Here is a 13,063-nt window from a genome sequence, read left to right as displayed (position 1 = left end):
TGTTTTTGTGTCACAGTAACTAATGGGGACAAACATTTTTGTATTCAGTCCAGTATTGAGCTGCAGCCGCAGCAGCAAAACCAGGTGCAATGTAATCCCTGTGGGCAACTGTGCACTGTCAGTTTACTACTATTAAAAGTGCTGGGGCCAGTTACACAAAGCACCTTAAGTCTGCTCCTTAAGTATGACACTTAAGGCTTACATGAAATACCTCGCCAATAGCTGACTGGAAAGATCCTGTTGCATAAAACCACAGTGCAATCATTAATTGTAAAGGGGCTGAAAGAGCACAGCTTTGGCAAGTTGAGTGATCCAACCCCAAACATTCACAATCATTAAATGACTTCTGGTAAAATTTAAAGCGCAAAATCAGTTGCTCATCATTAAGGGAGCGATCACACCGAGATGAAACGCTAGAAACGCGACGCCAGTAAAACCATTGTTTTACTATGATACGGCGCGTCTGACTGGCATTCAAGGGTCTTTTTAGACGGGCGTTTTTGTAGATGCTTCTTTTTAGACGCTTCTTTTTAGACATGCGTAGACGCTGAAAAGTTAAAATATTTTCAACTTTTTGAGCGTCAGATGCCAGTAGCTAGCGCGCATTGAATAAGCGCTTCCAGCGTTTCAAGAGTCTTTGAAGCATCCGCGTCTCTAGCGTCTCATTTCTGTGTGATCACCCCCTAAGGGTCCATTGGATTCTCCCGGTAGCAGAGCACTCTTCTTGGGATGCCTTAATTTTTCTCATTTATCTCCATAAACTCAACCATGTTGCAGTTAAGACAGAATCAGAGGTACTTTATGTTTTTGTCCTTACTTTGATCAGGTTCCTGCGCAACGGTTTAATCTGTAAGTAAACATTTTAAGGAAACCTTAAGGAGAAGACCTGAAGATGTTTCGTGCAACCATTTTTTCCCCAAGTAAACGTTAACTCAGACTTTGAAGAAAATCTTAACTTAAGGTGCTTTCTGCAACCGGCCAACAAACAACAGTGGAAACGTGAGTGAGGAGTGCCAGGAACAGTTTGTTGTGCTGGAGTACAGAAAGCTAATCTAAAACATTTTCAGTGTCATGGCTGAGTATTTAGCTGATTTCGACAATCTGGAATAGTCCATGAGATATCAGAACGAGACTTGAGTGAGACTTGGTTACACACACTAACAAACAGACCGGATCAGTGAAAGGTAAGGAAAAACATTTCATTTCTCTGTAGCGTCATTTCCGTAATGTTGTCAGACACTTGTAATAACAATCTGAGCCTGCCAGTGGCAAAAACAGGCAGTTTTTTTGGAGGTAAATTGACAGTGCACAGTCGCCTGTAGGGATTACATTGCAGCCTGTTTCGCTGCTGCAACTCATAACACATGACAAATTTCAAAAATATTGTCTCCATTTGCCACTTAGACACAAAATTATGAGAAAATAGCTTCCAGATTGAAAAATACCAAAGTTTCCCTTTAAGATAACTCATAATGCTCACCCTTTAAGTGCTGTTCATTGTCTGGGTTTAGAGTACGATCTCCACATCACAACCACATCAGACAGTGGAGAATCAACTTAACAGATATTTATAACAGTAAAAATTTTCCAGGCCTTGGTCCTGAGTTCGGGCCTGCTGCAAGACGTGAGCTCAGCCAGTTATCTCAGGACCTTATCTCACTACATTTTAAAGGCCAGATGGCATGCTCATCATTTGCGTAGACTGTCAGTGGAAAATGGTGTTTTTGAAGTCATAAAAACTTTATCATGCCGTTTTGTGAACCCAGGGTGCCATTTTGTATTACTGCTACTGGATGTAGACAAGGAAAAACTGCAGTACTTAAATCCCAGCACTGGAGCAGCACATAGTCTATGTCATGATGTCCAGAATATTAATGTTGCGGGCCTAATTATTTCCTGCTTTCCTGCTGTCATTCTTTTGATGTTGTAAGGAAATGGCGAAGCTTAACACTTGAGGCTGAGATCATCTATGTAGTGCCCTCCAGCTTTCTGTCTAGGTGATAAGAAATTTTTTAAGGATTCTTAATATTTCTACTGTCTTCAGTGGGGTGTAGCTTTAAGATAAGTATATGATCAGTGTGATGTGACACGTGGAGCAGAAATGAGTTCAAACAAGTTAGTTGATTGACAGAGAATTGATCACCAACTATTTTGATTAATTGTTCAAGTCATTTTTAAGAAAACTTTTCCCTTGTGCTCTCCCTCTGCGGCAATAATAAAAAATAAAAGAAATCACAAATTTACTGCCAGAAAGTCTGGTGATGTCATATAAAGAGTGACAAAGTCCACATGGAAGAAGTCGTGGTGGATGAGTGGGTCAGGCACAGACCTTTCACCCAGCAGACCAGGGTTTGTGTCCCATGCGAGTCAACGTGCTTATTATTTTCAGACTCAGCTGACTTATTATTGTCAGCTTTTCGGATGAATAAAGCTGCCAAATGCACACTGTGTACATGAGTCAAGCACAAGGCTGCTGTTTTTCTCAGAATATTATTCCCCCCCTCGCTGGCCCTAATATGCCGTCGCACTCTCACACATGTTGTGAGGTGGATGTTTGGGCCAAATAGAACGAAACTGTGATATAACTGGGCGACTGTATGTGTTAATATGTGTAACCTACTTTTCCCTCTCTTCCCACTCTTTCATCATCTTGTCTGGTAATAAGAGTTTTGGGGAAAGTAAAACTCCCCATCATCCATCATCTGCTCACCATTAGTGCTGAAACCGCCAATGCAGGCATTCACTTTTCAATGATATGAAATATGACCAAAGGTGACGAAAAATTAAAAATTCACAGCATTTTATTGTTTTCTTGAAATAAAGAGTGAAAGGTGGGTGAACCGAACACCTGTACGGCTTAAAAAGTAGCTGTTTCTTTAACCCACCTTAATCCCGTCTCACTGGTGTGGCATATATTAGACTGAACTGACAATAAATCTCTTTCAAAGCCAGTCATTCATTCCACATCACTGCCTATAAATCTTAAATGTGGTCATAAAAGTAAATATGCTTTTGTTTTGCGAGTACCTTTTTTCTCTGCAGTAGCTTGCACCAGTCAGATTTCCTAACTGGAACCATTTGGAGAGCAATTCAGGAACCTTCTTGTTTGCTTGAAAATTCCAGGGTAGTCTCTAATGTTCACAGAAGAGATCATCTTATCTCTTATCACATCTTAACCTTTTTTTCCCCCATGATAATAAATCACGGCCTCGCCGTCCACGTTTGCTGTTGTGTCTTGTTTTCTGGCCGGCCACGTCAGATCTGTCAGGTTTTACATGGAAGAGGGAGTTATTCACCTCTCCCCAGTGAGCACTCGCTCATAAAGGATCAGTCAGGGCTTGAATCTGTGACCTCAGAACTTGGCGGCATCCTCTCCCAATAAGTCGTGATTGATATTCTGAGGAAAAGGCAGCCTGTCCGTTCCTGTGCACTCACCTTAGTGTTAGCATCTCTTGCTGAGCAGGTCATTCGCTTGACGCTTTTGAGGGTGGATGCAGTCTTGTGAGGCCTGGCACCAGCCAAGATACTGCCACAGAGGAGAGTCATCCCCCCATCAGAACCTAATTACAGAGCTGGTGGAGGTAGAATCGTGCCAGGTCCAGAAAAGGAACAAGGCTTTCCCTTTCATTTGGAAATACATATGCAGAGAGGCTTACTATATATATGGTAAAGACTACTGTATGCTGCATAGGAAGACCAATAAGCCACATATTGCAACCAATAGTCTAATTGTAGTGATATATTTTTGTACAAAAATGTATGAAATCATACTTTGTACATTTTGTACAAATGTCTTAATCAGAGAGGGAGTTTGTCTAGGTTGTAGACTTACATGCTTAGCTATAAAGCACATGGGACGTGCACTAAGACCAGCTATTTGTCTTTAGTTTTATTCGTTTTTATTTTTTGGTGTTTGTGAGGCAGTGCTGCACGGAAGTTTTTTTGAAAACCAGCACAGACATTAATATCGCCCTGGCTCCCTCTGCAAAAATACAATGGGAATTTGCCATTGGATTTTGGATTATCGCAGAAAACAAATTTTTTTTGTACTTACTGCTGTTATAATTTTTGAAGCCTAAATACCACTGTCAGAAATAAAAAGCTGACGTTAACCTAAGGAACTACACCACAGTCGCATGACTTCATCGTCACCTCAACAAGGCCATAAAGCTGTGTTTGGCGAGATGACGTTCCGTAGTTACATTTAGCCACTTGTTAGCAACCATCTTTTTAAAGACACGTAAAGGCTTCAGAATCCACAAGTGGGGATATTTACTGACATATTTCATGTCAGAAGTACAAAATGTGAAAGTCTCTAAAGCTTGTGTTAACCACAGACCTTATTTCAGGCATCTCACCAAAAACCCATTCAATAAACCCATTGACTTCGAGTCAAGGGAACAGGGAGTGCTAAAATGCTAACACATTTCTGGGTTTTAGGACTCATTCTTGCACCACTCTCTGGCAGGTGCATATTATGCTGCACTGACTGAATGATAAAGCACAGAAAATTCCATGTCATAATGCCATAAACCGCAGAATCGGTATTTGTGGAAGCACTGTATCACTCATCATACCACCACAGCGTGAGTCAGTGATGAAGGTCTTGATGAGCTAAAGCGTTGTTTTCTTTGCCTCTGGTCCTTTTTTTGAAGCTTTCTGATGACAGGGAAAAGGTCAGGTGGCTACAAACCCTCCTTTAATGATCCGGATTGACTGGAATCAGAGCACAGTTTATAAAGTGTTTTCCTTGGATGATATTAATATTGTGCTTATGACAGCATTGCTCCTTTTGCATTCTTCATTTTCTCCCATTTTCTCAGGCTTTCAGCTGAAATAGCCTTTTCTGTCATTAAAAACATCTGTTGGCACGGACAGTTAACGTACAGTACACCCCTCCTACTGTACCACTGTGTGGTAATGCCTGCACCACCCACAGTTTGAAGCCAGGAGATGGGGATTCTGTCATGAGAATCAGCTGCTGTTGGGTGTTTGGTGACATGGGCGTGTAAACGTTTGTGTGTGTCAGAAGTGTCCCAAATGTGTTTTTTTTTCCCAAGTGTGGTTACAATGAAAATTAATAATTGGTATCATACAATGGTTTTCAGTCACTGTCCCACTGTGTTTGATTGCATCGGTTCCCTCCCCTAATCATCAGGGCTTCAGCTCCATCTTTGTTTGCATAGTAACTCCAGCGGTGTTTTTGTTGTGCATTGGTTGGCTATATTTTGATGTAAGACGATGAGGTCACTCAGTCACACTGTGTGGTTGCTGATGAGCACCCATGATTTTAACTGCAGCCAATGTTAAGTGAGAGAGCAGAGTTTTGGGCAGAAAACGCCCTTTTGACCAACACAATGTGGTCAGCAGATAGTTTGCAAATTTATCTTATTTGCTTCGGGTCATATAATTAAACAGCTGTGGAAAAGCTTTGGTCACATTATGAACATCTAAAATGTAGGGTCGTTCTTATTTTATATCTTCAAGTGTAAGCTGTGTTAGAAGTCATGATAGAAAACAGAGGCGTGGACTTGAGGCACGTGACTTGACTTGACTCGTGTCACACTTGACTTTAGACTTGACAAATTCAAAAAAGACTTGCAACTCAACTTAGACTTTAACACCTGTGACTCGTGACTTTACTTGGACTTGAGCCTTTTGACTTGAGAATACTTGATACCCTTCCCCTGAGACCACGATTAGAAGTATGTTATTTAAAAGTCTGCCAGGAATTAAATCTTTTCCTTTCATTTCCTGATTCAGCTAACATTATCACTACTCATTCTCAGCATGTCAACACTTAAGGTAAAGTAAGGTAAGGTCAGGTCAGGTCAGGTCAGGTAAAACTTTAATGTCCCTGAGGGGCAATTTGAGGTACAGACAGTAGTCAAAAGTAAAACAAAACAGACAGTACAATACATAACACACAACACACAGAATCCAAAATCACACACAGTATTAGGGGTAAATCATGGACCCTTAGTGGTCACTGCTGGTTAAGATAAGTGATAGCAGATGGGTCAAAGGAGGATCAGTAACCCTTAGTGCTACATTCAGGGAGGCAAAACCTCCGCCCTTATGGAAGCATCTGAAACTTAACATGGAGGGTATGTTGAGAGTCTGAGACAACAGACCGAGCTTTAGAGGTAGATGCTGCATACAGATGCTGTAGATTATTGAAGGTAACATCGGTGATCTTGCAGCACAACTTGACCACTTTTTCCAACTTGTTCTTGTTTTTAAAGCTCTGATTATCAAACCAACAATTTTAAAAGAAAGAATGGACTCAGTAAAAACAGAATAGAACAATTTCATGATCGTCCTATTTACATCGAAACTCCTCAGCTTCCTTAAAAAGAATAGCCGTTGGTTTGCCCTCTTACGGATGCTGACAGTGTTCACATCAAAATTCAACTTGTCATCTAAGACAGTGTCCAAATGCTTGTACTGTTGCACTCCTGCCACTGGCTCTCAGGTCCACTTTGTTTGAACCAATTCAAGAGCATTCAGTCAGGAGAGAACCATGAAGAACTAAAGTTACGTTACTGAGCACCGCGTCGAAAGGGGGTCCGTTGAGGTGGTTAGGGCATCTGACCAGGATGCCTCCTGGGTGCCTCGAGTTAGAGGTGTTCCGGACAGGTCCCACAGATCAATCAATCAATCAATCAAACTTTATTTGTATAGCACTTTTCATACATTAAAAATGCAGCACAAAGTGTTTCACAGAATAAAAACAAACAAAAATAATACATACATATTGAAAACCCGCCCCTCCCACCCCCACATATAAACACACACACACACACACACACACACACACACACACACACACAGTCAATATAGTCAATAACATGGCTGGGCGCTGAGGAACCAGGTGAGGAAAGAACCACCTATGGGGAGCCATCCACACTGAGAGGCGCTACAGCCCACAGCCACAGGGAGCGCCGCCACAGAGACCACCCCAACCAGACAAACCAGGGTGGACTCCACACATGGTGTGGAGATTAGGAAAAATTAAAGAGTTAAAGATTAAAATAATATTAATAATAATAATAAATAAATAAATAAATTAAGATTTAGAGACTAAAATGCATAGAGATTTAAAAATAAATAATTTAAAAGCATTAGAAAGTAAAAAGAACATATAATAGAAGAATTAAAAGAGTAAAAGAAATCAGTTAAAAGCTAAATTAAAAAGGTGAGTCTTGAGCCTCCTTTTAAAAACATCAACAGTCTCTGCAGGTCCTGATGCTCTCTGGCAGGCTGTTCCATAAGTGAGGGCCATAATGGCTGAATGCAGCCTCCCCATGGGTTTTTGTTCTAACTCTTGGAACAATTAAAAGGCCGGTGCCGGAGGACCTCAGGATCCGCGAGGGTTGATATGATAAAAGCAGGTCAGATAAATAAGATGGCCCAAGACCGTTAAGACATTTAAAAACTAATAAAAGAACCTTAAAATCGATCCTGAAACACACGGGGAGCCAATGCAGCGATTGTAAAACTGGTGAAATGTGCTCCCGCCCTCTGGTCCTCGTCAGCACTCGTGCGGCTGAGTTTTGGAGTAGCTGCAGATTAGAGATGGTCTTTTTGGGAAGACCAGACAGCAGGGCATTACAGTAATCTAAACGACAAGAGATAAAAGCATGCATCAGCACCTCCGTGTTAGCCTGAGAGAGAAACGGGCGGACTCTGGCTATATTCTTAAGATGATAAAAACCTGTCTTTGTTACATTTTTGATGTGTGGAATAAAACTAAGCTCAGAGTCAAAAATGACGCCCAGGTTCTTTACACATTGTGAAGGTTTAAAATCTTATAGTTTTGGTAAAAGTTTCTCTCTCTGGCCTTCAGGACCAATAATTAAAACCTCTGTTTTGTGCTGGTTGAGCTGTAGGAAATTCACTGCCATCCATGACTTGATATCTAAAATACAGTTAAAAAGGGTATCAATTGGCCCTGTGTCATCAGGAGACACGGCGATGTACAGCTGTGTGTCATCTGCGTAACTGTGGAAGCTGATGCCGTGCCTCCTGATGACGTCCCCAAGGGGAAGCATGTAGAGGTTAAAAAGAATTGGACCTAAAATTGACCCTTGGGGCACCCCACACCTAATTTCATGCGTTCTGGAGGAACATGTATCCATCCTTACAAAGAAACAACGATCTGTGAGATAAGAGCTGAACCAGTTAAAAACAGTACCAGAGAGGCCCACCAGGTTTCTGAGTCTGTTTAATAAAATGTGGTGATCTACTGTATCAAAGGCGGCCTGCTGCCCCTGCGACCTGGCTTCATAAAGGCAGTTGAAAATGGATGGATGGATGGATGGATGGGTGGATGCATGCAACAACTTCCAACAAACTTATTTTAACAAATCAATACAAAATTTTAAAAGCATTAATGATTTTTGTAAATTTAAAATATTATTAATCTGATGTTAAAATGGCATTACATTTGGTGAAGAGCTCATTATGACTTGTTCAGGAATTGAAACTGTGTTTAGGACTTGGTTCTTAACCTTAGACTTGCCAGTCCTGACTTGAGACCTGCTTGTGATGTGGTCCTACTTTGGATAGAAAGATTCCAGCTCACCCTTACATATTCAGGATGACAGAGATGTGATACAGATATTCATGTAATATTCATTATGGTGTCAAAATGAAACCAAGACTAGAGAGTTAAAAAAGGCAGTGTTATTTTTACCAGAACAATATGTTTCTCTTTAATTGTAATGACAGCAGGAAGACATCTTATCCTCTGAGCTAAGGAAGAAAGTGTCCTCTCTGGAATATAATGTTCATGTCCTTTCTAAAATATTGGAAATATGCTACTTCACAACACAGAAGGATGTGACTATTTTGTACCAGTGGCTGAAGTTTGGCTCCAGCGCCAGCGACTAGATGTGCTTTTATTTATCAGCATGAAAACATTGGAATTTAAGAGTAAGCTAATATGAAAAGTCTCATATCAGCTATGCAGCCTGTGCGGCTCTACATATTCCGCAGGAGTCTGGCTCCACAGCTGCATGGTGAGAAGCGAGATGTCAGGTCTGTAATGTGGCATGCTTGGTGTTTTTCACAAGGTTAACTTGGCTGAAAGGAATAAACTCCACACCCTTCCCCACCCTATAATTCCCATGAGACCCGGTTTATTGTCTTCTTATAAACGCCTTTCCCATTGGTGTTATCCACAGAAGCAGTTGTGTTAAGTGGTTTAGAGAGATTTTCCCGTTATGGTTGAGATCTAACTTTCAACTGTTCCACTCATTATGACACTCCATAGTGGATTGTTCAGTCACAGAATCATCTGTTAACAATAAACAGTGCTTAAAATATTCGCCAATCTCCTCCATAATCCAAATAAAGTATCATTAAAACATTTAGAATATCATCACAGCCCTCTATTCATTGTGTTTGAATACATGGCAAAGCTCACTGCACTCTGAAGGAATAGTTTGACATTTTGGGAAGCATGCTTATTTGTTTTATTGCAGAGATTTAGATGATAATGCCAATAAAAAATGTTTGGGTATGTCACGCCTTGTGAAATAGGGACGCCATATTTTAGGTATGTGCTCTATTACTTCTATAATCAGAGCGTATGCACTCATTCCAAAAACAAGACAGTTTACAATATCTGGGTGTGGAGGTAGTGCATCAGGGTTCTGTAATCCAGGCCTGGGGCTGCCAAGTTTTATGGATATATGTTGTATCATGATTAGGCCTACTTGGTCCAAATACCGTTGCTTGACATGGGGTGATGTAAACTTCACATTCTCTATACTACTCTCATGTCTGTACCTAAATCAAAGACTGTGAAAAGATTGGACATAGCTACCGGGATGTCACCCATTGGTTTGTGAACTCCCGTTCTAAAGCCTCGAGTTCGTTTATTTATCATTTAGGCTGTCGCTATCTTGGGTTTTAGCCAGAAGTGACTATATTTGGATGAGAGGCTGAAGATGTTTAGGAGCAAGGGGTCCATCTGACTGAGAAGCCAAGGACACTATCAGCAGACCGCCTGTCACTCAAAGCAGCCCACCCTTAATCATATGTAACTTTAAGCCTTAGTTAAATGTAAATGGGTGAGTTATATAAAAATTCATGGCCATACAGTTGTCACGAAGAGAGACATTAGCTATAAAGACCTAAATCGTTTTTTGCACCAGGCTGTAAACATGCTGACTCCTGCTGTAAAGTCGGGCAATTTAACATGGGTGTCTGTGGGGATTGACTGGCTGCTGGAGCCAGCCTCAAGTGGCCATTCAAAGAACTGCAGTTTTTGGCACCTTCGTGTTGACTTAATTTTTCAGCTCTGAATGTTGCTACTTGACCTAAATATGATGCAACTACAAGAAGCTGGCTAGCTTAGCTGAGCACAAAGAGTGGAAATGGGGAACCAGCTAGCCCGACTCTAACTGAAGGTAAAAAAAATCTGCCTAAAAGCACCTCTAGCTGTGAGTTCAGTTAAAATGTCAGACAAATTTTAAAGGTGGCACAGTTGCATAAAGTCGATGGAAAGATGGGATTACTTTACAGCTAATGTCTAGCCAGTAGCCACAAGTCAACAAAGATTACACAGTCCATCAGGGAAATTTGTGCAAAAGATGGGAGGTAGGCTTGGGCCATATCTGTTTTTTCATGTCTTCGTGATATTTCACCGGGGTATGGGGTCTATGATTGTATTTGTGTAAAAAAACAAAAACAAAAAAAAAACAAAACTTATAGCTGAGCTGCTGGTGATAGAGGTCATTGTTGCATTGTCTAGCCTACAATGCTGTGTGTCTAATATGCAACAAGGCTACTTAGACAAGTCTCACTGGGCCAGCAGAGACTGACCTCTAGTGGCATGTGCTGTGCACTACAGTACATCACCTCAATACAGCATGTCCGTATCAGTCTTATAGAAAGAGAAACATCCATATTTTTGAGGGTATTGAAAATAAAACCTTTAGGATGTCTATATACTGGTATACCCCAATACCTTGATAATGGTCCAAGCAGAATGCAAGGCAACATTTGCAATGCCTTCTGTTTCAGTGCACTTTGAAGCTAATTCCTACATTACATCTCATCTGTTTAATTCACACAAAGAGTAAAATCAACATGTTGTGGTTTCCAACGCAGCCAGGCTAGCTCTTGGCTGACAAACCGTTCTTTCAGGCATCTCACTGACAAGCTGACGGCCCCATATTTTATCGCTCATCATTGAAAAAGCACAGCCTCATTGTACAAAACTTTGAGTAGCTGAAATGTAGGTCAGATACTGCGCCTGACGATACACAGCATGTGTCAACGGGGGACATGAAGTGCAAAAATGATGCTTGGATGTTTTTTTCCTTCCAGATGTTTCTGATAAACATTTAACATGGTCTGCTTCTTAAGCTCTTTGTTCCACTTTATTTTGTCTGTCATTATTTGGCAAACACGTAAATTACCTTATATTAGTGAAGCGATGCTGGGTAGAGCTGACCTTGTGAGTCTCTGTTAGCCACAGTAAAAAGCCACAGACTGTGAAGTATTTACAATGATTTGGAGGGATCAAAGATGCAAGACTTTCTTCCACAACACGAACAGTGAAAACTTCAAACAGATCAAACATTTTTCGACCTTTGATTGCTCCTTGGATTCTGCTTAGATACTGAGAACACACAGGTGGTGTAGATATTTTAACCCAGAATCACATTCACCATGCTTTTTTGATTGTAGGATGCACCAGGAGGTTTTGATCTGCGCAGCAGTGATTGCTTCAGACCACCCTCAGTTCTGAAAAAAGAAAAAGCAAGTATAAAGTCCAGATGACCCACAGTGAATCTTGTAATACTTCAGGAATGTTCAGCAATCACCAAGTCATCTAATACAGATCCAAAATACTGACGTAAAAACATGACCTCTGGAGGAGGAAAAGACAACTCAGATACAAACAGATTTCATATTTGGGACATGTTTAAGATGGTGATATACAAACCCTCTCATTGTCTCTGATGGAGCAGTATTAGATCGGTTTGACCTCACAGAGATGGGAAGGGAAGAGTCAGCTTTTGTGCAATATGAGTGATGCAGGATCAAACATTTGCATTATCTTGCTTGCCCAGTTGTCAGCATGCAGGTAGGTATATAACATGGACCACAGACATCTGTGTTACAGCACCTCTGTCTCAGAACCTGGCAGACGACTTCAGGTCACGGCTGGGCAAAATGTCAGTCTGGGAGACGGAGAAAGAAATACGGGAAAAAGAGAGAAGTCAAGGGAGTCTCAGCCGTAGCTTCCGAACAGCTTACTCCAGAGCTCTCACAGGGAACGCTCGTGGCAAGGCATGTGGACAGGCCTTGGCAGGTAGCCTGGGTCCACGTGGCACAGCCAGAGCTCCTACTATACTTCAGATTTGCAGAGAGAGAAAGAGAGGAGTGCGTGTTTTGAACAGCACCAGCCATCCCAGGGTGAGTCAGTATAGCTGGCTCCCTTTCATCACAGCACTGTCCCTTTGCAATGTGCAGACAAGGGGCGTTAACAAGACGTATTGTCAGAAGGAAGTGTATTTTCCAGTCAATCGGACCAGTTTGCAGAAAGGTAGACTGTCAATGTATCATTAGGAGTTACACTGAGTTACTAATCAAATTAAATCCATGACAACAGCCCTGTGTTTATGTAGCTCAGAGTGTTCAGTTTTTCATGCTGTCGACTGTGCTGCATTATCCTGAAAAGTGCACTCTGCCCTCTGATGAAATGGAGTGGATTTCCATTGTAATCCAGTTCAATACACTACACTACTACTGAATACAGAATTTCCACAGCATATTGTAGATTTGAATCAATATCTTAGTTTTAATCATTAAAAGTATAGTAATTATTGCAGGACTGAATGTGATGGCATTTGATTTACAAATAACTCATGGGCAAATTAACAACTATTGGATTGGTCATTGATTGCACCATTATTTGTGCCTCACTTGCAGCCGCTCTCTGCCCTGTCTCAAGGTCCGACTCACAAATGATATTGCACTAACGGTATGACAGTGGAAACATGCCCATAAAGTTGTGCAGCTGAGTGAAACTTCCCTTTTTTGC

General features: G+C 41.2%; 1 protein-coding gene across 3 annotated transcripts in view; it reads left to right on the top strand.

Annotated features, from left to right (window-relative positions):
- Positions 1 to 13,063, top strand: part of fsip1 (fibrous sheath interacting protein 1) — a 52,264-nt gene that overhangs the window by 13,634 nt on the left and 25,567 nt on the right. The window lies entirely within an intron of this gene.

This window comes from Epinephelus lanceolatus, chromosome 15 (genome assembly GCF_041903045.1).
Source record: "Epinephelus lanceolatus isolate andai-2023 chromosome 15, ASM4190304v1, whole genome shotgun sequence".
Classification (NCBI taxonomy): Eukaryota; Metazoa; Chordata; class Actinopteri; order Perciformes; family Serranidae; genus Epinephelus; species Epinephelus lanceolatus.
This window is presented reverse-complemented; position numbering and strand designations above follow the sequence as displayed.